This window comes from Macrotis lagotis, chromosome 2, assembly GCF_037893015.1.
Source record: "Macrotis lagotis isolate mMagLag1 chromosome 2, bilby.v1.9.chrom.fasta, whole genome shotgun sequence".
NCBI classification, from domain to species: domain Eukaryota; kingdom Metazoa; phylum Chordata; class Mammalia; order Peramelemorphia; family Peramelidae; genus Macrotis; species Macrotis lagotis.
Window position 1 is genome coordinate 19938815 of NC_133659.1, and position 24994 is coordinate 19963808.

General features: G+C 41.1%; 1 long non-coding RNA gene across 3 annotated transcripts in view; it reads right to left on the reverse strand.

Annotated features, from left to right (window-relative positions):
• The window catches only part of LOC141512410 (uncharacterized), a 49010-nt gene that overhangs the window by 6347 nt on the left and 17669 nt on the right, over window positions 1-24994 (reverse strand). For 2 of the 3 annotated variants that reach the window (XR_012475489.1, XR_012475488.1), the window contains one exon: window positions 14244-14560. The exons of the other annotated variant lie outside the window; for it this stretch is intronic. This is a non-coding gene — a long non-coding RNA (uncharacterized LOC141512410). The remainder of the gene's footprint in view (window positions 1-14243; window positions 14561-24994) is intronic. 3 annotated transcript variants of the gene reach the window in all.

Below are 24994 nucleotides of genomic sequence, written 5' to 3' on the forward strand. Positions count from 1 at the left end.
GATCTAAGTTGAATGTGATAAGAGAGAAATCATATCCTTAAGGAAAAAAAATAAAGTATAAGAGAGAGCAAAATTATATAATAAGGTAATGGGTTTTTTTTTTTTCCTAAATTGAAGGTAATAGTCCTTGGTCTTTGTTCAAACTCCACAATTCTTTCTCTGGATACAGATGGTATCGAGATTGATCTTTAAGGAGTCCCTCCCCCAACTAAGATATTTTCAGCCCCCCTCCAAGAGCTGTTGCCCATCTGGGACATAACACCCCATCTGCTTGGTGCCAGCCAGCTGCCCTGAGGTCTCTGCCTTTGGCCTTATACTTGTCCATTAGTACCCCTTTTTTGACTTGTGATGGACTCCTTTGTTTCCTTGAAATACAGGCCTCTGCTCTAATTTGGTCTCTCACCTGGGGTTCAGGGAACCTTAGCTCCTGAACTATTGGGGCACTGCCTGGTGGCTCTCTGCTGCTCTCTATTGGTAGCCTGCTTCTTGGTTAATCTTCTGGAACCTATATTATCCTCAGGTTTAATTAAGATAGGCCAATCAGGAGAGGACCCCGGTACAGGCAACCTTCTGTCAGGTGCTCACCCCTACCAGACCAAGCTCCTTACACATCTTGGAAGCCCAACCCCCTCTTAAGGTAGTTTCAGATGATAAAGGAATGGGTCGACAAGAGCTAACTTTCCAGCATAGATTCCCCTTCCCTCTCTATAGATTTTCCTTCTTTTCCTTCATAATGAGACAGTAAATCAATTTCTTACAGAGTCTGCTTTATGTTACCCACGCTTCTTAAAGCAGTTTTTGAAAAGGGGGCAGGGAGTTTGGGGTGATCACCCCCCTTCTCATTTCAAAATAGAATTATTTTCTGTCACTGAGGGGTCTTTTCTACAGGTTTGCTGTGGAAGACTCTTAAAATCATTGACCTTTAGGGCTGGAAGGGATCCATGAGTTCATGGGTCCCAGACTGATATTTTACAAACGAAGAAATTCAAGAGGTGAGGTTGTGCGTGTCTGATCACAGTGAGTAAGTGCTTGCTTGGTTCTTGTCCCTTGTTACTGAGGAAGACCAAATCGACATCACCATGTGTGAGACAGATGACAGTGTGTCCCACTGTGGCTGATCAGACCAACAGGAACTCGGAATGCTCTACCACAGAGCTTACGGACACCTGGAACCCAAGCCCAGGTCCTCTGATTCCAAATCTGTGTAGCACATTGTCTCTGGCTGTTCTAGTTCCCACCTTATCCATAACAGATCTGAAGGATTTATGTCTTTAATGTAGCTTTTTTTCAGATATGGAGACTCTGAAACCCTTTCATACTCAACCATGGTCCACTCTAAGCTCCGCCCAACTCTGACATTTCTTTGTTTAAGCATTCTCTGCTCTAAGTTCCCTCCCTCTATCATTCTGTGTTCCAACATTCTATGGTCCAAGCAAGGTCAATCCCTTGTCTTAATGTTCCAATCGAATTCAATCCAAGGTCTTAATGTTCTATGTTTAAACATTCTTTGTTCTATTATTTTGGGTCCTTTGACTCTAAACATTCCACAATTCAGCTTTCTCTATTATAAAGTTGTTTCCAGCTCTCATATTTTGCATTCGAAGATCTTTCCTAACTGATGTTTTATAGTCTAAGGTCCCTCCTATCTCTGACATTTTATGTTTTAATATTCCAGTTCTGTGGTCTATCTTGAATGCTTTATGCTAACATTTTGTGTTCTAGTATTTTGGGTCCTTTAATTCTAAAGATTCTATAATCCAACTTTGTTTTTTTTTCTTTTTTTATCTTTTTGTTTTGTTTTGTTTTTGCAAGGCAAATGGGGTTAAGTGGCTTGTCCAAGGCCACACGGCTAGGTGATTATTAAGTGTCTGAGGCCGGATTTGAACTCAGGTACTCCTGACTCCAGGACCGGTGCTCTATCCATTGTACCACCTAGGTGCCCCCAACTTTCTCTGTTCTAAGATTATTTCCAACTCTCATATTCTGTGTTCAAAGGTCCTTCCTAACTCTTATCTATATTCTAAGGTCCCTCCTATCTCTGACATTTTATGTTCAAATATTCCAGTTCTATTATCTGGTTTTAATGTTTTATGATCTATCATTTTATCTTCTAATATTTTGGGTTCTTTGACTCGAAACATTCTACAATCTAGGGGTGGCTAGGTGGCACAGTGGATAGAGCACCGGCCCTGGAGTCAGGAGGACCTGAGTTCAAATCCGGCCTCAGACATTTAATAATCACCTAGCCGTGTGGCCTTGGGCAAGTCACTTAACCCCATTGCCTTGCAAAAAAAAAATTCTACAATCTAACCTACTATATTCTAAGGTTATTTCCAACTGTCATATTCTGTGTTCTAAGGTCTTTCCTAACTCTAATGTTTTATAATCTATGGTCCCTCCTGTCTCTGACATTTTATGTTCTAATATTCTATTTCTACGGTCTATTCTTCTTATTTTTTTTAGATTTTTTTTCCAAGGCAATGGGGTTAAGTGACTTGCCCAAGGCCACACGGCTAGGTGATTATTAAGTGACTGAGGCTGGATTTGAACTCAGGTCCTCCTGACTCCAAGGCCGGTGCTCTATCCACTGTGCCACCTAGCCACCCCTACGGTCTTTTCTTAGTGTTTTATAATCTAACATTCTATGTTCTAATATTTTGGGTTCTTTGACTCTCTACAATCTAATTCACTTTGTTCTAAGATTATTTCCAACTCTCATATTCTGTGTTCAAAGGTCCTTCCTAACTCTTATCTATATTCTAAGGTCCCTCCTATCTCTGACATTTTATGTTCAAATATTCCAGTTCTATTATCTGGCTTTAATGTTTTATGATCTATCATTTTATCTTCTAATATTTTGGGTTCTTTGTCTCGAAACATTCTACAATCTAGGGGTGGCCAGGTGGCGCAGTGGATAGAGCACCGGCCCTGGAGTCAGGAGTACCTGAATTTAAATTCGGCCTCAGACACTTAATAATCACCTAGCCGTGTGGCCTTGGGCAAGTCACTTAACCCCATTGCCTTGCCACCTAGCCACCCCTACGGTCTTTTCTTAGTGTTTTATAATCTAACATTCTATGTTCTAATATTTTGCATTCTTTGACTCTCTACAATCTAATCCACTTTGTTCTAAGTTTATTTCCAACTCATATTCTGTGTTTGAAGGTCCTTCCTAACTCTTATCTATATTCTATGGTCCCTCTTATCTCTGACATTTTATGTTCTAATATTCCAGTTCTTTGGTCTATCTTTAATGTTTTGTGATCTATCATTTTATGTTCTAATATTTTGGGTTCTTTGACTTGAAAAATTCTACAATCTAACCTACTGTATTCTAAGGTTATTTCCAGCTCTCATATTTTGTGTTCGAAGGTCCTTCCTAACTCTGCTCTTCTATAGTCTAAGGTCCCTCCTATCTTTGACTTACTGTGTTCTAATATTCTATTCCTATGCTCACTTCTATTTTTAATGTTTTATAATCTAACATTCTATCTTCTAATTTTTATAAATACTCTTTTAGGTCTAATCATTTCCATGTTTCCAGTTAGATGACTTTAAATCAATTAAAAGTGACAGACTGCAACGTGAGAGATCTTCTTCCTACCCCCTCCTAAGCCAAGCCTGTTAAGATCCCAATTAGTTCTAGAGTTTTCTAATTAAAAAAAAGAGTTTCCCAAACAGATGGAGGACCCAGAAATCTCAGTCAATTTCAGCAAACTCACTACCTTCCATTTGCCATTGCTCAGTCACCCGGCTCAGGCCCTTACCCTTGTCATGTTGAAATGAAATATTATTAACTCAGCCACCTCATGCCCACGTCCTCTGCTCTAAGCTTGAGACATTCATTAGAAACACATGAAATCTAATCCCAGTTTCATTTCCCCTTAAGGTCAAATGCTTAGTTAGAAGCCAGACTTCTATTTTGATTTTGATATTCTTCCCCTTGAATAATAAATGGTGAGACAGACATAGGCATTATTGAACTTAGTGGCAGGTCAGTCATGTCATCCAATCCTGCCCCTTTCCCATTTTCCAGAGGAGGCAACGGAGGCACAAAGTAATTGACTGAATTGCCCCCCAAGCAGCCCAGTGTTAGGAGGTGACTTGGATCTGGAAATCAGAGGATGTGGATTCTGTGTCATCAAAAACCAGTCAAATTTCCCTCTCTGGACCCAGTTTCCGCATCTATAAAAAGTAGATTTTTAACTAGGGGATCTTCAAGGTCCCTCTCAGCTCTGAACTCTTTAAATTGCAAAGCTGATATTCAAATTCAGATCACACAGTTTCTAATTGGAAGGGATGAGAAAGAGATCCCCGAGAAATTAAATCCAAGCTAACGGATTTAAATCCTTAGACTCCAATGTCCCCTTCTCTCTGTCCACAGGGCTACCATTTCAGCACATACACCCTTATCATCTCTTGGCCATCACCTCAAAGATGACCGCTTGGTAGGGAATATTAGAGTCAAGATTCATTTTATATACAGGTCTGACTGCATGATGACTGAAATATCCTTAAACTCTCAAATCCTGGTTCTGAGACTTTTTTTTAGGTTTTTTTTTTTTTTGCAAGGCAAATGGGGTTAAGTGGCTTGCCCAAGGCCACACAGCTAGGTAATTATTAAATGTCTGAGACCGGATTTGAACCCAGGTACTCCTGACTCCAGGGCCGGTGCTTTATCCACTGCGCCACCTAGCCTCTGAGACTTATTTATCTCTCTCCTTCTAGTGCCTTTCCACTTGGCTAGCTGCTCATGTGTTACTGCTAAAGTCCAGTTCTGACCATGTCACTCTTTTGCCCAACAAGTTCCAGTGGCTTTCTCCAAATATAAACTCTCTTGTTTGGTATTTAAAATGGATCATAATCTACCTTTCCAATTTTATCACATATTCTATTGCTCTTCTTCACATACTCTATGTTACCCAAACCGTTATATTTTATATTTCCTATAAGTGACAATCCATCTCCAGCCTCCAAACCTTTGCCAGGCTGTGCCTCAGCCTCTCCTTATTGAATTCGTAGCTGAGGTCTCACCTCCTACAGAAAGTCTATCCAGATCCCCTTATACCCATTACTGGCAGGCAGTGCAGTATAGGGGATTTAGAGCTAAGAGAGACCTAGATTGGAATCTTGCCTCTGGCACTTGCTAACTGTGGGGTCCAGGACTAGGCTCTCAACCTCATTCTGTCTCAGCTTTTTCCTCTCTAAGATAAAAATAATAATCATACCAACCTTATTTTGCCCTGAAGACCAAATCAGATAATAAAGGTAAATATACTTTGATGTTCAGTTTATAGAAATGGAAACTGAAGCCCAGGGAGATTAAGCACAGAAAGTCAATGGATAGGTCTTCTCTCTCCTGGTCCCTGTAGAAGGCAGCATGGACTCCCCCTCTCCAAGCTGCTCTCTGTTTTACATTGATGTGTTATGTTCCAGATTATTGAAATTGGGTAATTCAGTAAGCAACAGAATGTTGTTCTTTTTCATTTTAGCCAAATTAATGGAAATCTTTCTAAATTGTATCATATACTTCTCTCCCTTCATGAGTCAGGGGCCTCATTAGGAAGATCAATTAGTATACTGTGTGGACATGTAGCACTCTCCTCGGGGGCTAGTCGTGACAGACCCTGCTGTTATGGGTGGGAGGGAAATGTTCTGGTGATGCATACTCTCTGTTTAAGATTTTCTTTTTGCAATTGTAAGTAGGAGTGGAGGTAGCTTGTTAACAACCCTTTTAGGATCCAATGACTCCTCTCCAAAGAAGGACAAGAAGATAAAGTGAGGGCAGTAAGCACAGCCAATCCCTGAGAGCGGGCAAGTGGCCCAGAGTCCAATAACTCTAGGGGCCAGGAGTTGGGGGAATCTGTCTTCTCAGTTCAGTTAGGGAAAGGGAAGCTAGAGGCAGGCCTTGTAGGATCAGAATTAAAGCATCTCATTCGGCTAGGAAGAAACTGGAAAGAGTGTCTTGGACAAATCACTTACCCTCTCAAGATCTCCATTTACTCACTGTAAAAATGTGTAAGTTGAACTTGGAAAATTTGAAGGTCTCTCCCTGCTCTAAACTAATGGGTGATTCTATTCATCCCATGCTGGGAGCAATTCAATGAAGGCAAAAGACTTGTGGCTTTGGCCAGTAGGCTGAAGGGGAAAATTAGGCCATCAGGAGCAGACCCACCTGCTATCATCCAGATAGGGAATTAAAACAATTCTAATAACAGGATCACGAGATATACAACTGAAAGAACCTAGGACACCATCAAGTCCCTTCTTTTCTTTCAGGGATGGGGAACTTCCAGCCCACAGGCCATATTGGTCCAGCACTGGCAAGATTCAAAATTCATTAAATCTAGGAATTTAGAACATGGGAATGATGTTACTAAATATCCAAGGGACTCTTGGCAGAAAAAAAGGTTCTCTACCCCTTCTTTGGATTTTCTCTTTCTTTTTTTTAAAAAAAAATTTATTTATATAAGGTAATTTAAGTGACTAGCCCAAGGTCACATAGCTAAGCAATTATTAAGTGTCTGAGCCTGGATTCTCGGGTTCTCCTGACTCTAGTGCTCTATCCTCTGTGCCACCTAGCTGCCCCCTCTTCTTTAGATTTTCATGCCTGGAAATTATCAGTCCCTCATTATATGGGTAAAAAAACTAAGGGCAATATAGAGGAAATGATTTACCCAAGGTTAGTTGGCTAAATAACTATTACCATAATTAGAGGGGATATTTGAACTTGAGTTGTAGACTCCAAGTCTGGTATGCTTTCTATTATTATACCATTGCTTTTCTTCAACCAGATCTTGTCCTTGGATGGATCTGCAGTTCTCGCCCCTCTGGCTGGTGGATTCAGTTTGTCCAAGTTGATGGTAAGTCAACCTTCTGAATTTTGTTTCCCTGACTCCTCAGCTATAAGCACTCATTTTGAAGCTATACAGCATAGGTTCAAATGCCAACTCTGCCATCTAGGTCATTTTGGACAAGTCACTTCCTTTCTCTGGGTCTCTGTTGCCTCATTGGAGAAATGTATGCATCCCTAGAACATTTCTATAAAAACATATCTATCAGATATCTACAGAAGTAGATAGCATGATAGATCATCTTCATGTGAGAGTGAAAATTTTATTATTACTGGATCCCAGGGATAGTCTGGGGACCTAAAACTTTCAGTGCTCCCAAAGGGGTCTCATCCAGGGTAAGGTCTAATTGTTGTCCATTCTCATCTGAATTCCACAATTTATTAACTTGAACTTGGGTCTGACCAAGAGTAGACTACTATGATGGCAGGGAATATCAAGAAATAAACTTAGAAGAAGAAAACAGTATGAAAGCAAAGACTCTAAGAAAAATGCTAGTTGCACCCAAGTCCAAAAAGAATTCCTGGAAGAGTTAAAGAAACAGATAAGAGTCATAAAGGAAAAATTAGGAAAAGAAATAAGAATGATACAAGAAAATTATAAAAAGAAAATTAATAGTTTAGTTAAAAGGGGAATAAAAATAATGAAAATAATGTAAAAATAAAAAGCAAAAATGGCCTAATATTGCAAAAGAAGCATAGAAATTCACTGAAGAAAAGAACTGCTTCAAAAGTAAAATTGGGGGTGGCTAGGTGACTCAATGGATAGAGCACTGGCCCTGGAGTCAGGAGAGTCAGAAGTACCTGAGTTCAAATCTGGCCTCAGACACTTAATAATTACCTAGCTTGTGGCCTTGGGGAAGCCATTTAACTCTATTTGCCTTGCAAAAACCTAAAAAGAAAAAGAATATATTGCCTTAAAAATTGGAATTGGGTAAGTAGACATGTAACCATTAACTACTCTGAGTCTAATAATCCAGAAGGTTCCGAATCCTTCAAATTGTATTATTTTCTAGTGTATCTTTCCTTGTTCTGCTTATCAACATTTCAAATAAAACAAAACTGGGAGGGAGTGAATGACAGGTTGGAACCATGGGCTGAATCTAGTAAGATAAAATCCTTTGGGGATAGTTGTAAAGTCTTATGGATGAGTTCTAAAAAACATCAGCTTCAAAAGATGAGAGAGGCATGGCAGACAGCAGTGTTTCTCAAAAAGATCTGGACGTCTTGTTGGATGGCAAGTTCAATGAATCAACAGTGAGATATTGCAGCCAAAAGCAAGCCTATGCTTCATTAACAGAGGTAAGAAATAAGGTGGTAACAACCCTTCTGTCATCTGATCCGAGCAGTGCTCATGAGCTCTCGTGCTCAGTTCTGGGTTCCACAGCTTAAGAAGGATATTGTTGACCTGGAGAGTGTTTGGAGGAGGACAATGAGGATGTGAGAAGCCTTGAATTTGTGTCATGAAAGAATCATTTGAAAGCCCTTCAGATGTTTAGCTTGGAGGAGAGACAGTTGAGGAAGTGGGAAAAGAGGAATGAAAATTGTGCTCAAGTATTGAAAGGAATGTCATTGGGGAAAAGGGACTAGATGCATTGCTTCTAGAAGCAATGATTGAGGTAATGTTAAGCCTGCTAAAAGGAGAAACTGGTAACAATGAGAGCTGACCATAAATAATTTGGGGTGTATTGGGAAGGTACCAGTTGCCTGTCACTGAATGAGTTCAAGAAAAAAACAGATGATGATGATATAGCATCAGGGAGTTGATGCCATGACAAGCATGTGAATTGAGTTTGAGTGAGGGAATACTGTGCTTAAGTCACCAGCCTCACCTTCTCTTCCAGAGCCATCTGGGCCCAGGGACCAGATATGAATCAGGACGACTGGAGATGGCCCTGGATGTGAGACAATCAGGATGAAGTGACTTGCTCAAGGTCACACAGCTAGTCAATGGCAAGTGTCTGAGGTTGGATTTGAACTCCCATCCTCCTAATTCCAAGATCAATGTTCTCTTGCCACCTAGCTGCCTCAAACAGACTGACCATTTGTCAAATGTATGGTTTAGGAGTTTCTTTCAGGGACATTAGATTAGGTGGTGACTGAGGCCACATTCAACCCTACAAATTCTGTGATTCCATGCTCTATGACCCACGGGAAGATCACTGACCTCCCTGTGCCTCAGTTTCCTCATCTATAAAGTGATGATAGTATTATCTCTAGTCAACAAACATTTATTAAGCACCTTTTTAATTCAGCAAGAATGCAGTGAAGAATGATGGACATGAAGTCAGAAAGACAGGTCAAATTCTGCCTCCATCTCACATTAGCTGTGTGACCTTGGACAAGTCATTTAATCTGAATCACTTTGGGTGATTTCCAAGAATTTATTTTTTTAATATTTTATTTGTCATCTAATTATATACAATAGTAGTTTCTCCCTACCATTTTGGTAAGGTTTTGAATTTTACACTTCCCCCCCTTCCCTCCCCATCCCCCCACAGAAGGCATTCTGATAATCTTTACATTGATTCCATACTATGCATTGATCGAAATTGAATGTGTTGAGACAGAAATCATCTCCTTGAGGAGAAAATAAAATATTAGAGATAGAAAAATTATGTAGTGCATAAGACAGTTTTTTTTTTAAATTGAAGTTAATAGACTTTGACCTTTGTTTAAACTCCACAGTTCTTTCTCTGGATACAGATGGGATAGTATTATCTCTAGAATAAAATATAAATGTCTCTCTTTGGTTTTAAAAGTCCCTCCAAACCTGGCTCTAATCTATCTTTCCAACCTCATTAGATATGACTCCTTTTCCCCTACTCTACATTAGGAATGAAATGACCTTCTTTCTGTTTCTCCGTTGTGGTACTCCATTCCTGCCTTAGATCCCCATGCTGGAATGTACTTTCCTCCTCCCCAACCTAATCTTCTACTATTAGAACCCCTTTGTTGCTTTTACAATTTTTTTTGGTGGGGGGGAGTTAGCAAGGCAATGGAGTTAAATGACTTGCCCAAGGCCACACAGCTAGGGAATTATTAAGTGTCTGAGGCCAAATTTGAACTCAGGCCCCCTGACTCCAGGGCCCATGTTCTATCCACTGTACCACCTAGCTGACCTGTTTTCACAATTCTGCTAAAACATTATGGTGCTCCATCTCCCATGTCTTTGCCTTTGTACTGACTTATTCACTTGCCTGGAATGGACTTTCTCATCTTTGATTCATAAAATTCCTCACTTCCTTTAAGATACAAGCAACTCACTCCCTATAAGATATAAGCAACTACCACCTCCTACATGAAGTCTTTCTTGATCCTTCCCATGATTAAAGCCCTTCCTCTCAAACCACCTTGTATTGATTTTAGATAGACAGATAAATAGATAGATATAGATAGATATGGATACAGATATAGATCTGTAGATATATTCTGTACTTGGAACATAGTCAGAGTTGCCTTTCTTGGTTTTATGAACCATAGAAGCTTGGAAGACTGTTTCTGGTATGATCATTGCTAAAGGCTTTTACTTTGAGTTGATGAAGCAATTCCCTCACTGACTGCTGAGCCTGTAGAGTCAAGGACTCATCTGCAATTCATCTGTTTTACCTTTCCCATCAATCAATCAACAAAAATGTATGATAAGGCCTGAGGATACTAAAGAAGCAAAAGATAGCCCCTGCCTTCAAGGAGCTTACAGTCTAATGATGGTTAACAAACCCTCATTAACAACCTAAAAGTGGAAGGTGGAGACTAGATTGGTTTTATACCATTTCATCTGCCTAGAATGGGGACTAGCCTAGGAAAGCTTGTTCTGCTTTGTGTTTCCTTTTCTGAGCAGGAGACATAACATTAGCCTCAAAAAGGACATGTCTGAGGTTGGAAGTGACCTGGTGAGCTCAAGAAATCCAGAAGTCTTGGGTACAGATAGGGGAATCTGGCTAGCAAGAAAAACTTCTGCATTGAAGAAGACAGTTGTAGAAAAGAAGATTAATATGATCCAGTAGATGTGAGCTGGGGATTGTTTGGACAGCGCAGAGCCAAGGTGCTGTTAAACTCTCTAGTTGGCAGTTCCAAAAGCTTCCTTATTTACTCTGATAAAGTTTAAGTATAATCTCCCAGAAGACCATGACAGAAGTTACGGAATCCCAATTTTTATTTTTTTAATCAAACCTTGGGAGTGTTCTAGATTCCGCATTCCTTTTGCGGATAGGAAATCAGTATTTGTCCCATATGTGATTCATATGCCACAACGAGTTCAGTCTCATTTTGACTTTTGAGAAAATCCTGGATGAGAGTCTAAACCTAACTTCTAAGCAATTTCCTCCAGTATTTCAGGCTGGGGGTGTTCAATGAGCTAAAGAGTGGGAGAAGAGGGATCCTAACTCCACTCATTGAAAGTCAGACTCTGCCAGGACTGAATCCAGTGCAAATCCTAAATGGGGAGTGGTCCCAGAACCCCACCCTGTGACTAGGCCCAGCAGAAATTTCTCAATGTGACATTTAGATTCTCTATATTGTCTTCCCTAATTAATGTAAACGCTTTAACAGGAGGAATGATTTATTTATTTTTTTAAATTCCTACCCTTATTGACATTGTCTAGTAAAAACTTAATAAATACTAAGTGACTGGTTGATTGATTGACACTAATCTCAATGGATCATGTTAAACCACTCCACACACTGAATCTGTGATCAGAAACCATTGGGCTTTGTAAACCCTGAGGAGCCAAAAATCTAGATTTTTTCATAACCATCTCCACTCTATAGATGAGCAAAGTAAGCCTAAGGGATTAGGACCACTCCAAAAATCAACATCAGAGGACTATGATACTGAGCGTGCTCGTCCCCCATGTAGCATCAGTGTTAGCCAGATGTCAGAATGAGACTGATTTGTGGTGGAGGGCTCCCATATGAACCAGGGCTTTCCTCAGAGTTGGGGAAGGGACAGAAGCTGAGGAAGAAAAGAAGAAATGGGATAGAAACCTTGGAAATGTTTTCTCTGGAGACAGCCCAGATGGAGCGGGTCGGTTTCCTGTCCATAATGTCCCAAACTCCTTTCTTGTGAGTCACAAGCATGGCGTCCCAGGCCCGGTCTGCCGTGGTAGCCGCAGAGCAGAAGGTTTCTCTTTCAGACCTGCGCATGCTGCAGGTGTCAGATCTCTGCTCACGTGGCTCCACAGCCCCTGACCAAACGTGACTTCTGGTCTCCCTGCAGGTGGGGGGACGAGGCCAAGACATCTGCCACGTGCTCACCCCAGGCCTCCCTGGGCTAGGGGTGACTCACAGGAAGCCCTTCCCTCCTGTTCTTTGTTCAGGCCTGGCTGTTGGTGCCAGGAGAGGGGGGTTCACAAACTGGCACCAGCCCACAGGGTAAGGGTGAGTCGCCCGGCCACTGTGTGTGAGCAACTGGGAAGGGGAAAACTGGATGCACCGGACACAAGCTGGAGCCAGTTCTGAGAGGAAGCCAGCTCACTGCTGTTCTGCAGGTCAGAGGCATGCTAACAGGCTTAGAAAGCAAACCCGGGCTGGCAGACAATGAACTCCCTCCTTGGGAGCTACAGTTAGCATGCGCCCAGGGGGTCTCCGGCTTGAGGGGAGCATGGTCTCTAAAGACTAGTTCCTCCTAAGTTTAAGTCTTTGTTTAACCTTTGGGAGACCCTTGTGAGAATTCAGGCCAGCCCTGCTTCTACCTCCACATCCAGGACTTGGGCACTATCAAGGGCAGAACAGGGCATCCCGCAATGGGAGAAACCTTAAACTTCTATCTATACATCTTCTTTTAATAAGAGGTGCATTATGAGAGGTAGAGTATGAGGAGAGATGGCCTCGGAGGCCTAGATCCAGAGTTCAAGTCACATTTTTGATACGGGTAACATGGGGAGAACGACAGCCCCACCCCCTCAGGTTGTCCTAAGGATCAAATAAGATAATATTTGAAAACACTGACCAGGCCAAGAGTCAAGAGGACTTGAGTTCAAATCTGGACTCAGGTACTTCCTAGTTGTGTGACTCTTGCCTCAGTTTCCCCATCTACGAAATGAGCTGAACAAGGAAATGACAAACCACTTTAGTATCTTAAACAAGATAACCCTAGAAAGCATCGCAAAGAGTCGGATATGACTAAAAATTACAGAACCCAATACATTCAGTTGGCGATATATAAAGGCCTATTTTCTTCTCTCCCAGGAACTGAGAACACCACGTCCCATTATCAAGGGAACAACCTGCCCATTAGCCACACTACAGCTGGAACTGAATTTCATAGAAGGACTGTTTTGTAATAACAATTTTAAGATTGAGCCAACTCTTCTCGAGGACCAATTTAGGTGGAGAAGAGTGTTCTTGGCTTGAGATGCTTTGTGTTTCTGTCCTTGCTATCCTTTCTCAGTAAATTTGTTATTCAGTCAGGTTTGATTCTTCATGACCCCATTTGGGGTTTTCTTGGCAAAAGTACTGGAGTGGTTGCCATTTCCCTCTCCAGTTCAGGAAATACATCTTTGTAAAAACCAATTTAGCTTAATTAGTTAAATGATGTTGGAGGGATATTAACTGGCAGTTGATATTGGATGAAACATAAAGGGGTTTCATGTAATATTATTTACAAAGAAGGGGAAAAACCCTATCTCTAAGGGTTACCCCTCAAATCACAAAGGGATATGGTGTAACTTAGCTTTAGGGACTTGCCTTGTCCATGGAGCAAGGGGTTGGGAAAGTGAGTCTCTCTCTAAACTCCATGCTAGTATCATAAAAGCCTCATAATGGAAAAATAGCATCCATATTCAGAGAAAAAACTATGGAGTTTAAACATAGATCAAAGCTTACTATCATCAATTTTTAAAAGTTATCTTATATATTGTCTTTTTTCTGTCTCTATTTTTTCCATTTGAATTTGATTCTTCTTTCAAAACATGATTAGTGTGGATTGATATTTAGCATAGTTATACACTTATAGCTTGTTTTCTGTGGTGGAGGGAAGGGGAGGGAAGGAGGGGGAGGGAGATAAATTTAAAACTCAAAACCTTGCAATAAATAATTGTTGAAAACCATCATCATGTGTGGTTCAAAAAAACTAAAATATTTAATTTAAAAAATAAAATAAACTATATGTTCTATGCCTGATAAAGTTTATCCAAATGGAAAGAGCTTTGAATTTAGAGTTAAAAGACTTCAGGGTCTGGTCTGCCTTGGCCACACCAGCTGTGGGAACATGGGTAGGTATATTATTTAACCACTCAACCTCAGTTTCCTCATCTGTAAGACAGAGAGCATAATTACTAAAACCAATTCATGTTCTCTGGCCTACAGTCTTTATTCAGAAATCGCCCCCCACCTCTACCCCCACAGGCAACCTCTGTCTCTACAATTTAGGAATTTTTCAATTGCTGGATACCTTGAATCCCAGCAATCTCTGTATTACTCATGACAGAGTTTCGATGATGAAAAGAGGCAGAGAATGAGGTATCCAAGTAAGCTTCTTTGGGAGTTTTGGTGGTACAGACTGTCAATCCAATTTCAATTTCAATTCACAGAATGTCAGCTCACTCTGATTTTTTTTAAAGAATGAGTTCAATTGAAGGTCTGATCTTTTTTAAAAATAAAAAAAGTTTAATGTTCCAACCAAACATATACACCAACTCACTGGATGAACTCAGATTTCAAAGGAGCAGGTATTATACCTCCTCTGATGCTGATGGCAATCTCCTAAGCCTGTAAAAGAGAATTTTCATGAGTTACAAGGGACAAAAAAGATCTCCCAGGGACCAATCCTAAAGTGACGAACTTCCCCTAATTTACTTTAGAGGGATTCAGATAAACAATTTCCCTTATTAAAATCATAATTTTCAGCAGATGATTGAAATTAAATAATTATATAAACCAATGATCTTTTGAGTCATTCATAGAATTACAGTGTCCAGAAGGGGCCGTTCTTCCAGGTTGCTTCATTCACAACTCTGGTATCCACTCATCAATCAACTCTCACCTGTGGTTCTAAGAAACTATAGCATCCTGATAATAATGATAATAATAGTAATAAAATAATAATGATGTTGCTCCTTCATTTTCAAAGAAGGCCATGATATCAGGGAAGTGATGCCATGATAAGCAATTGAATTTGGATAAGGGAGATATTGTACTAAGTCACCAGCCTCACTTTCCTTCAGAGCCATTTGAGTCCAGTGACCAGATATGAATCAGGACAACTGGAGATGGCCCTGGATGTGGGGCAATCAGGGTTATGTGACATGTCCAAGGTCACAACAGCTAGTGTCAAGTGTTTGGGTCACTGCTCTATCCACTGCTCTATCTAACTGTCCTAATAACTGCCTTGGAAGATGGGTTAAAGCAGGTTGAGGTAACTTTCAGACCACAAACCCATCAATGAGATTGGGGGATGTCTACCCCAAGCATGAGAAAACTTCCCCAGAGGAATGGACAGATGAAAACAATGTTCCATTGCTCATGAAGGTGACTGAAGCAAATACTATGGTTAGACATGGTCATTGTTTGTCATCCTGACATCCATCTTTCCACTGGACTTAGATGAATCTGGAAGAAAAAATGAGACTGATGACTTTGGACAGCTCTGCCTCACTTAGGTCCAATTCACGAATGGTTCAAGACATCACCTTGAGGTCCTCCTCAAAAACAAACGACAAATGTCAGCAACAAATGACCAAGTTGAGATCAGAGGACTTTTCTCAGTTATAGTGCTTTTTTTCACCATATTACACTATACGTCTACGTGCCTCAGTTTCCCAAAAAATAAAATGAAGTAGTTGTACCAGGTGATTCTCCAAGGTCTCTTTAGGTTCTAATATTCTTCATAAACTAACATTTTTTTTATTCTCAACATTTTTCCAGCTCTGACACTTTGTGTTATAACATTTTATGGTCCAATGTCCCTTCTAAGTCCTACACTTAACATTCTAACTTTCTATAATATAGCATTCTATGTTCTCATGTTCTCATGTTCTCTAGTCTAATAATCTATGAATTAATCTTCCATGTTCTAACCATTTATGGTCTAACCACCTGAAGTCGAATGATCTATGTTCTAATATCCTGTGTTCCAAAGCCCCTTTTAGCTTTAACATTTTGTGATTCTGTGAATCATTTCCAAAGCATGGCATTTGTTTTCCTGCGTTTTCAGTTTCATTTTTTTTCTCTCTTCATTTTTTGGGGGGATGAATCCCCCACCCCCTCTCTGTAGCTTAGCAACAACATTTCAAGAGTAGAATGCTCTGAAACAGCTCTCAAGTTGGGTGACCTGGCAGCTGTTAATTATTTTGTGTACTCTAATATTATCATTTCAGTGTCCCTCCTACTCTACTATGACTCCTCAGGCCTCCTGCTCAGAAATGACAAACTGAAATTCCACTCCTAACTTGGAGTTGAAAACACAGCCCATTGCCTCCTACTACATAACAGGATCAAGTTGACTTTGGGAGTTGGCTTCGTGATGTTTAGGAGTCAACAGCAAACCGAATAGAGTAAAGGAAGGAATATGGCTCCAGGTAAGCTTGGTCAAATCCTTCGCTGAATTCCCACTTGGATGTTTATAGAGTTTATAGACGATGATTTTGAACCCTATCAAGCTATGGCAGCAAAACACAATCAAAGGAGAGAAGTTGCAAAATGGTGGCTTGGAGTTCCCTGGCAATAGCCACTTGTTAAATATGGAATGGCAGTCACCTTGATAGATAGTGAACTCCCTGTCACTAGGAGTATGCAAGTGGAGAAGTATTCACCTGTCAGAAATGTTAAGGAGATAATTACTATTTAATTTAGACTCAATTCTCTCTATTACCATTATAGTTCTGGAATTGAATAGGACTGATAAGGCCACCACAGCCACTTCGATAACCACAGATGACCCATCATGGTGAGACAGGATACAGATTTATTGCTCACAGGCCAGAGTCATGAGTTGGGTCCCACCTTTTTTCACTAGCCAGTAGAAGTGAAGACAAAACATAGATTCCTATCTAATATCTCTTTTCCTATATTGTATATAAGTTGTTATTTTTGGTTCTTTTTCAGTGATGTCTGATGACTCTTTGTGATCATATTTTGGAATTCTCTTGGCAAAGATACTGGAGTGGTTTGTCATTTCCTCCTCTAGTTCATTTTAAAGATGAGGAAACTAAGGCAAATAGGGCAAAGTAAGTGTCTGAGCCCAGATTTTAACTCAATAGATGAATCTTCCTGACTCAGGCCTGGTGCTCTCTCCACTGTGCCAACCATTTACTCCATTGCATATAAATAACATTCTAGTGAACGCCTCCTTGGTGTATCCCTCCAGTCTCTGTCCCAAAATTTCTTCCCCGTATATCTGACCATAATTTGAGGGCTGCCCATTTTCACAGACATATAGTTCATTTTATAGTGAATTCTGTTCTCTCTAGATTCTAGCTTCTTTCTCTGTGTGTGTACACAGAGTATTTTCTGTCTGTCTCTCTGTCTCTGTCTCTGTCTCTGTCTCTGTCTCTCTTTGTTTTTGCTTTTTGTTTTGTAAGGCAATGGGGGTTAAGTGGCTTGCCCAAGATCACACAGCTAGGTAATTGTTACATCTGAGGCTGCATTTGAACTCAGGTCATCTTGACTCTGAGTCTTCCCTTGGCTCTCTCTTTAAAGCTTCAGTTCATCATCATTATTATTCCTTTCCAATATCTTCTTTTCTCTCCCCTACACCAAAACCATCAATCTTTCCAAACCTGGTTCAACAGATATTGTAGACCAGGCTTGGTCCAGGCTCATGTGGTTCTTCAAGTCCAAGACTGGAATAACGTGAATCTCCCTAGATGATTTAGCCGTTAACAAGATGAAGTTTGTTTGGCCATCACAAGGGAAGGGAATTCAGCAGAGATACACCGCTGATTCAGTTGGACCACTGTTGCCAAACTGATCTGCTAAGAGTCACGGACTCCTCATGTACTGACTTTTTGTAGGGGGAGGCACAAGGAAAGACAATTCATCAGATTCCATTAGGGGTGTGTGTGTGTGTGTGTGTGTGTGTGTGCATGCTCATGTGTGTGTTGGCTAAAGACATTTGAGGCACTGATAAAAATGCTACAAAATTAAATTTCCCAAAAAACAGTAAAATAATCACTTGTAGTTTTAATGATGTTTGGATTCAAAGACACTTGAGTAGACGTTCATTTTGTGTCTATTTGGCTGGTGTGTTTTTTTTTTAAAGAGAAAAGCTTTATCCAATAGCTTGGATCAATTCTTCTTCTCCTGAGGATTTATTGGATTACAGAATCAGAGCACCTTAGACCTGGAAGGAACCTCAGGTACCTCCTAGGCATACCTTGAGGGAAAATCCCCCTTTGATTATCAACCAATCAACAAGTAGCAGCTAGGTGGTACAGTGGATAGAGCGCCAGCCCTGGAGTTACCTGAGTCCAAATCTAGTCTCAGACACTTAGCAGCTGTGTGACCTTGGTCAAATCACTTAATCCTGATTGTCTCTGCATCCAGGGTCACCTCCAATCATTCTGATTTGGCCACTGGACTCTGATGGTTCCAGAGGAGAAAGTGAGGTTGGAGACTCAATCCCCCCCCACACACACACACACACAATAAACACATAAACTAAAATCTAAATCACTTCTTTGTCATGGCATCATCGTCTTCTTCAAGAACAAATCATCATCATCAAAAACATCAAGCAACAGGTATTTATCAAATCATTACTACATGTCAGATACTATGCTGGTGCTACAAAGTCAAAAATAAAAGAAGCCTTGCCCTCAAGGAGCTTCCATCCTGTCAACCCCAACAAGAGGTCATTGCTTGAAGACTTCCAGACTGCCCCATGATGGGAGAAGTCATTCCAGTTCCTGATAGTTATCTTTCTAGGTAGTTCTAGGTGACATCCAACATCAATCTGCCCCTCTGCCCCTTGCCTATCCTTGTCTTTTCTAGATCTGCCTTAGGAGGCTGAATAGTCCAAAGGTCTTCCACAGAATAGTCTTTTCAAAACCTTTCAAAACTTGCCACTTGGCTAAATTATTTCACTTTTCTAAACTCAGATTCCTCCTCTGGAAAATGAAAGAGTTATATGAGAGAGCCTCAAAGGCTCCTTCCAACTAAATCTATAACTTGATGGGCCAGTCCATCATGATGAGAGAAAACAGGAGCCATCATTGCTCCTGATGCTCCGCAGTCAGTAACTCTATCAGAAGGATGAAGGTGAGTTCAACTCTCCTCTAAGACCAAAGAAAATTCAGCAGACTTGAGACCATCTGTCTCCTGGTGCCTGAAATTCATTTGACAAGTGGGCAGGTCTTTCATATTTGTAAGACACTTAGAAACTGTGCCTGGAATCTAAAAGGCACTATCTAAGAACATGTTATCATCATCCATCATCATCATTACCCTTCAGTTCTTCAAAAACCCATTATTTCATCAGCATAGGTATTCCTCATCAAAACCGATTGGAGACCATGGCATGCTCCAGTTGACAGCCTATGTGAGTTATTATGGCTGATAAAATTTATTTTTCCTGAATCATCTGGTTGAGGCCCCCATCACCTTTCTCCTGGACTATTGCAGCAGCTCCTCATCCCTGTCTCTGTTCTTTCTCCTCTTCCCTCCATCACCCAAACAGCTCCCAGGATCATTTTTGCAAAATGCACATCTGGGTATGACCATTCTTTCTGTTCTACAGACTGGTTTTTTTTTCCTTCGGTTTTTGTAAGGCAAATGGGGTTAAGTGGCTTGCCCAAGGCCACACAGCTAGGTCATTATTAAGTGTCTGAGGTTGGATTTGAACTCAGACTCCAGGGCTGGTGCTCTATCCACTGCGCCACCTGGCCACCCTGTCCTGTAGACTCTTTAGCTTCCTTCGCATCTCTATTCTATTCCTTCACATCTTCCCTGAAAATCATTTGGATAATTTGTTCCTTTACATTCTCTATTCCCCAGAAGAATTAAGCATCTTGAAGAGTTTCTTAAAATTGTCCAGTTGTTTCAGTAGAATCAGATGTTTTGGTGGCTCCCATTTGGGCTTTTCTTGGCAGATATTGGAGTGATGCACCATTTCCTTCTCCAGGTCATTTTATAGATGAGGAAACTGAAGCAAACAGGGTTAAATGATTAGCTCAGGGTCACACAGCTAGGGAGTGTCTGAGGCTAGATTTGAACTCAAGATGAAGACTCTTCCTGAGTCCAGGCTCTGTACTCCTTCTGCAGGAGCATCTGGAAGATTAGAGAGTGGCTCCCCCACCCCTTAATTTTGTCTTTGGATCCCTAGCACACCTTCTGCTTAGCAGGTACTTTTTAAAAGTTCACTTTATTGAATTAAATGGAAATGAAATGAACTGAAATAAATTTAAATGAAATGAAATTAATTGAATCGAATGAAATTGAACAGAAAGGAACTCAGTGGAATGGAAAGGAACAGATCTGATCAGAAATCCATCACCCTTAGGTGGGCTGATCTACAGACAAAAGATACCCTGCCTCACAGTCTTTCTAGCTTGGAAGGAGCTGTCAAAGCTTGGGTTTCCCATCCCAGAATTTAGGGAACACACAAGGCAGGATATTCCCTTGCCAGGTCTATTGTCATTTGTTTTCCAATTGTGGATTAGACAAAATGGCCTTTGGGGTCCCTTCCAATGCTGAGATTCTAAGAGTTGATTTGAGTTGTACAAACTATTCTGTTTGCAGATTACCCTTATTAGACAGATGATGTAACAGGCTTGAAAGGTTAAATCATTTGCTCTGGCAACACAGATTATATGAGGAAAACACTGAAATTTAAACCCACATCTTCAGAGTGAAAATTCAGAGTCCTTCTGAACATTTTTCTTTCCTTTTTTTTAGTTTTTGCAAGGCAATGGGGTTAAGTGACTTGCCCAAGGTCACACAGCTAAGTAAGGAATTAAGTGTCTGAGGCCAGATTTGAACTCAGGTCCTCCTGACTCCAGGATTGTCCTTAGAACTACTAGCTGCCCCTTGAGTGCATTTCTTAAGCAGAGGATGCAATCATCAACTGTATCTCAATTTTCCAGTTTCCTTGAAAAAGTCAAGTTGTGGCTTCTATGGGCATAGTCTGGGAGTCTCTTCTTGGCCCTTTCAAAGTCTCACAGTTAACAAAATATCTTGAAAGGCAGCATGGTGGAGTGGGTAGTGCCCTTGGAGTTAGGAAGCCTGAATTCAAATCTTACCTCAGATACTTTCCAGCTGGGAGACCAAGGTCAGCCCCACCCCCCCATGGCCCTGTCCTCATCTGTCAAAGGAAAGGTTAGACTTGGTGGCCTTAAAGGTCCTTTCACTAGAAAGACTAAGGCTTCCTGGACCAGTCTTGTCCTGTTCAATTCCTTAAGTGCCTGTTACCTGCCAGACAATGGGAGCTGGAGGAGTGAGAGACCCCTTAGATATGGGCTGGTTGACTCTCTGCAGCACTTATAACTAGGAGAGGAGGTGTGTGCCTGCACTGGTGGATGGAGCTCCTCATTCTAGTGAAATCATAAACCTAGCTGTTATCCTCTGGCCCTCAGTGCTAGGTATGGAACTACACCTGAGGGTACAAAGACCCCCCAAAAGGCTATTGCCCTTAGGAATTTTACAGTCACCTGGAGAGAAACAACATAAAAATAGAGGTACTGGAGCTAGCCTGTACCTGTTCACCAAAGTCACTCATTAAATGTTCAGTTTGAGAACCTTCTACTCGGGAAATCAGGTGCATATGATAAAAAAGGGCTAGATTTCTTGGTGGTGGTCTAGACAAGAAGGTGAAGGAGAAAATGCTAATAACGCAAATGACACTTAAAAGTCTGTCCTGGGAACATCTCCCCCCGCCCCCCACCAGAGGCTGATTGTTAAACACATGATAGCATGCCATTGACTATTTTGTGGTTATTTGGTCATTTCAATTGCATTTCACTCTTCCTGACCCCATTGGGGTTTTCTTGGCAGAAATACTAGAGTGGATTTTCTTTTCCTTCTCCAGCTCATTTTACAGATAAGGAAACTGAGGCAAATAGGGTGAAGTGACTTGCCCAGGGTCACGCTGCTAGAAAGCATCTGAGACTGGATTTGAACTTGAAAGATGAGTCTTACTGACTCCAGGTTTAGTGCCCTATCAACTGTACCACCCACTTGTCCAATACTATTGCTTGTAAGGCAATAAAAAATAAACTTAAATTGAATTCAGTGATTTTTAGTGGTTTTAGGGGAAGGGAACTAACAAATAAAAGGCTCAGAAAGAAAGCCAGCTGGAAACTGTTATTAAACCAAGCCTTAAAGTTATCCATCTAAGAGTTCGAGAGTTAGGACTGGCACAGAGGAGTATAGCAGGCAGAAAGGAAGCTGGGCAAAGGCAGGGAGGTGGGAGATGAGATTCCCTCACTTTCTAATTAATTAGCTAAGACAAGACTTTGGGGTGCTGTGGGAGATCTTAGGGGGTGATCTAGTCCAACCTCCTCTCTGATGCCCAGACAGGCCCCCTTAGCAGCCCAGGGGGCAACCAAACCTTTCACAGCAATGTTGACTATCTCAGGAAGGGGAAGGGTTTGTTTTTTTTTTTGCTTAGGGTGTTCTCTCTGAATTCTGTCTTCTGACAACTATCAGCTACTGGTCCTGCTTCAATTCAATTCAACTCAACAAGAATTTATGGAACACTTTTTATGTACCAACTTGGCATGGTGTGGAGGGAGCTGGCCTTCAAGTTAGGAATATCAGGGTTCAAAGCCCACCTCAGGTCATTCTGACTCAGTGACTTTGGACAAGTCACTTCCCTTTCTCAGCACTTCCACAGGGAAGATATTAACCTTCATTCTTAGAGGGGGTTTCCTCAATGGAGAATCTCTGATGAAATAATAGGTTGAATTGAAAATAAAAATTTGCAGAGATCAGCTGGTCTCTAAAAGTGAAGCACTTCCTCTGTCCTCAAAGCATTCTGATTCTGCTGAGATTACTTCTTGCTTGGAAGCCAAGCAGAGTGAAATCCAGAACCCCACAATCCATGATCTCTGAGCCTAAATCTAAATGCTCTTCCTTGTTGCAGTTCTGAAAATAGGAACTGGCCCACAGGATGGTTATGAGGAAAGGGGTGTACAACCCTGAAAATATTCAATATGTGGGAGAGTATGGAAGCTATAGGGCAACTAGAGAGTGCCATAGGACATAACTCACCAGGCTTGTAGTTTGGAAGACTCATTTTCCTGAGTTCAAATCCAGCCTCAGATACTTCCTAGCTGCATGACCCTGGGCAAGTCACTTTACCCTGTTTGCCTTAGTTTCCTTCTTTGTAAAATGAGCTGGAGAAGGAAATGGCAAACCATTCCAGTGTCTTGGCCAAGAAAACCCCAAATGGGGTCATGGAGAGTTTGACACAACTGAAGCAATTCAGCAACTACAACACCAATATGAAATCTTGTCTTTGGAGGCTGCTGTCATGAGTTCCTCCAGGTATTCTCTTTTCCACATTAAATATTCCCAGTTCCAATAATAATAATAATAGTACTTATATAATACTTTTTTTTAGTTTTTTTTTTGCAAGGCAATGGGGTTAAGTGGCTTGCCCAAGGCCACACAGCTAGGTAATTATTAAGTGTCTGAGGCCGGATTTGAACTCAGGTACTCCTGACTTCAGGGCCGGTGCTCTATCCACTGTGCCACCTAGCTGCCCCTTATATAATACTTTTAATGTGCCAGATATTGTAAGTGTTTTACAATTATTATTTCATTTGATACTCACAGAAACCTTGGGAGGAGCTGTTATTATCTCCATTTTACAGATGAGGAAACTGAGGCAAACTGAGGGAAAGGACTTTCTCAGGGTCAAACAACTAGTAAAAATCTCTGAAGCTGGATTTGAACTCTGGTCTTCTTAACCCAGTGTTCTCTCCACTTTGCCACCTTGCTTCCCTCCCTAATCCTCATAGGACAAGAACTCAAGACTTTTCACTATCCTGGTCATCTTCCTCTGGATGTGTTCTCAATTGCCAAACTCCCTCCAAAAAAGGTGACACCTAAATCTGAACACAAAACTCAAATGTTGTTCCATCAGCACCCTCCATCCAACCCTAGGAGAAGTGGAAAGAAGAATGATGCCAGGCAGAATAAATGACATTTTGCATTTAAGAACAAGAATGGAAAATGGAGGAAGGCTTCCAGCTGAGGATCAGAGCCTAAGCTGAGCCATGCCCTGCTGCTCATCTCTTCCATTTCAATAGAATGACATTAGATTGGAAGCTCCTTGGATAAGGACTCTCTTTTGACTCTTTTTGTACCTCTATGTCTTAGCACAATGTCTAGAATGCATATGTGTATGTTATATGTATGTATGTAAATATATAATAGATAGATAAGTGGCACTTAATAAATGTTGATTGATGGGGATTTGAATGATCCTTGGCCCTACCTACTCTGCATTTCCTAAAATGAATTCATGCTTCAGCCTATGGATGGCCAACTCTAGACACCACTGAGGCATTTGACCAAAAAAGGTTTTTTGTAAAAATAGAACAGCTCAAGTCTCCCTCCCTTCCCCAGCCTCCCTCCCTCCCCTCCCACCCCTTCAAATTTGACACTCTCCCCAGGAAACCAATTTACAGTAAATTGCAAGGGAGTTTTATTTATCCTGTTGAAAGAATGTAGAAGCAGCTGTTTTTATTAGTGCCACAGCTGGTTCTTCAGTCATTGGAGAAAAACAATTATTGGTCTTCACACAGCTGAACAAAGAAAGCCATGGCCCCATTATTGATTCTGGGGAGAAACAGGGTTTTATAATGAGCCCAGAAAAAATGCAAAGAGCCCTCCTTCATCCAGGGAGGCAATTGGAGCTTCCAGGAAGGACCTCACCATCACCCGCAGAGAGAGGCTTTGGTTACATAATTGGGGGAGCCTGCATTCACAGGAGAACCAAGAGACTCTTTCTCTTTCCAACTTAATCATCTTAATGGAGGCCAAGAATCTTGGGCACAGACTTTCAGAATGGGGCATGAATGGCAAGAAGGACCCAGGATCTGGAAGAACTTGGCAGAAGCTTTCTCTCAGACCTCAAGCACTCTCCCTCTGCCTCATCCTGATGGTCCCACCTCAGCCTTAAGGTCACCTCCTTTCCTCATCCCCCAGTTCTTAGAACTTCCAATCTCCTTCCCTGAAAAACATTACTTTGTATTTTCTTTT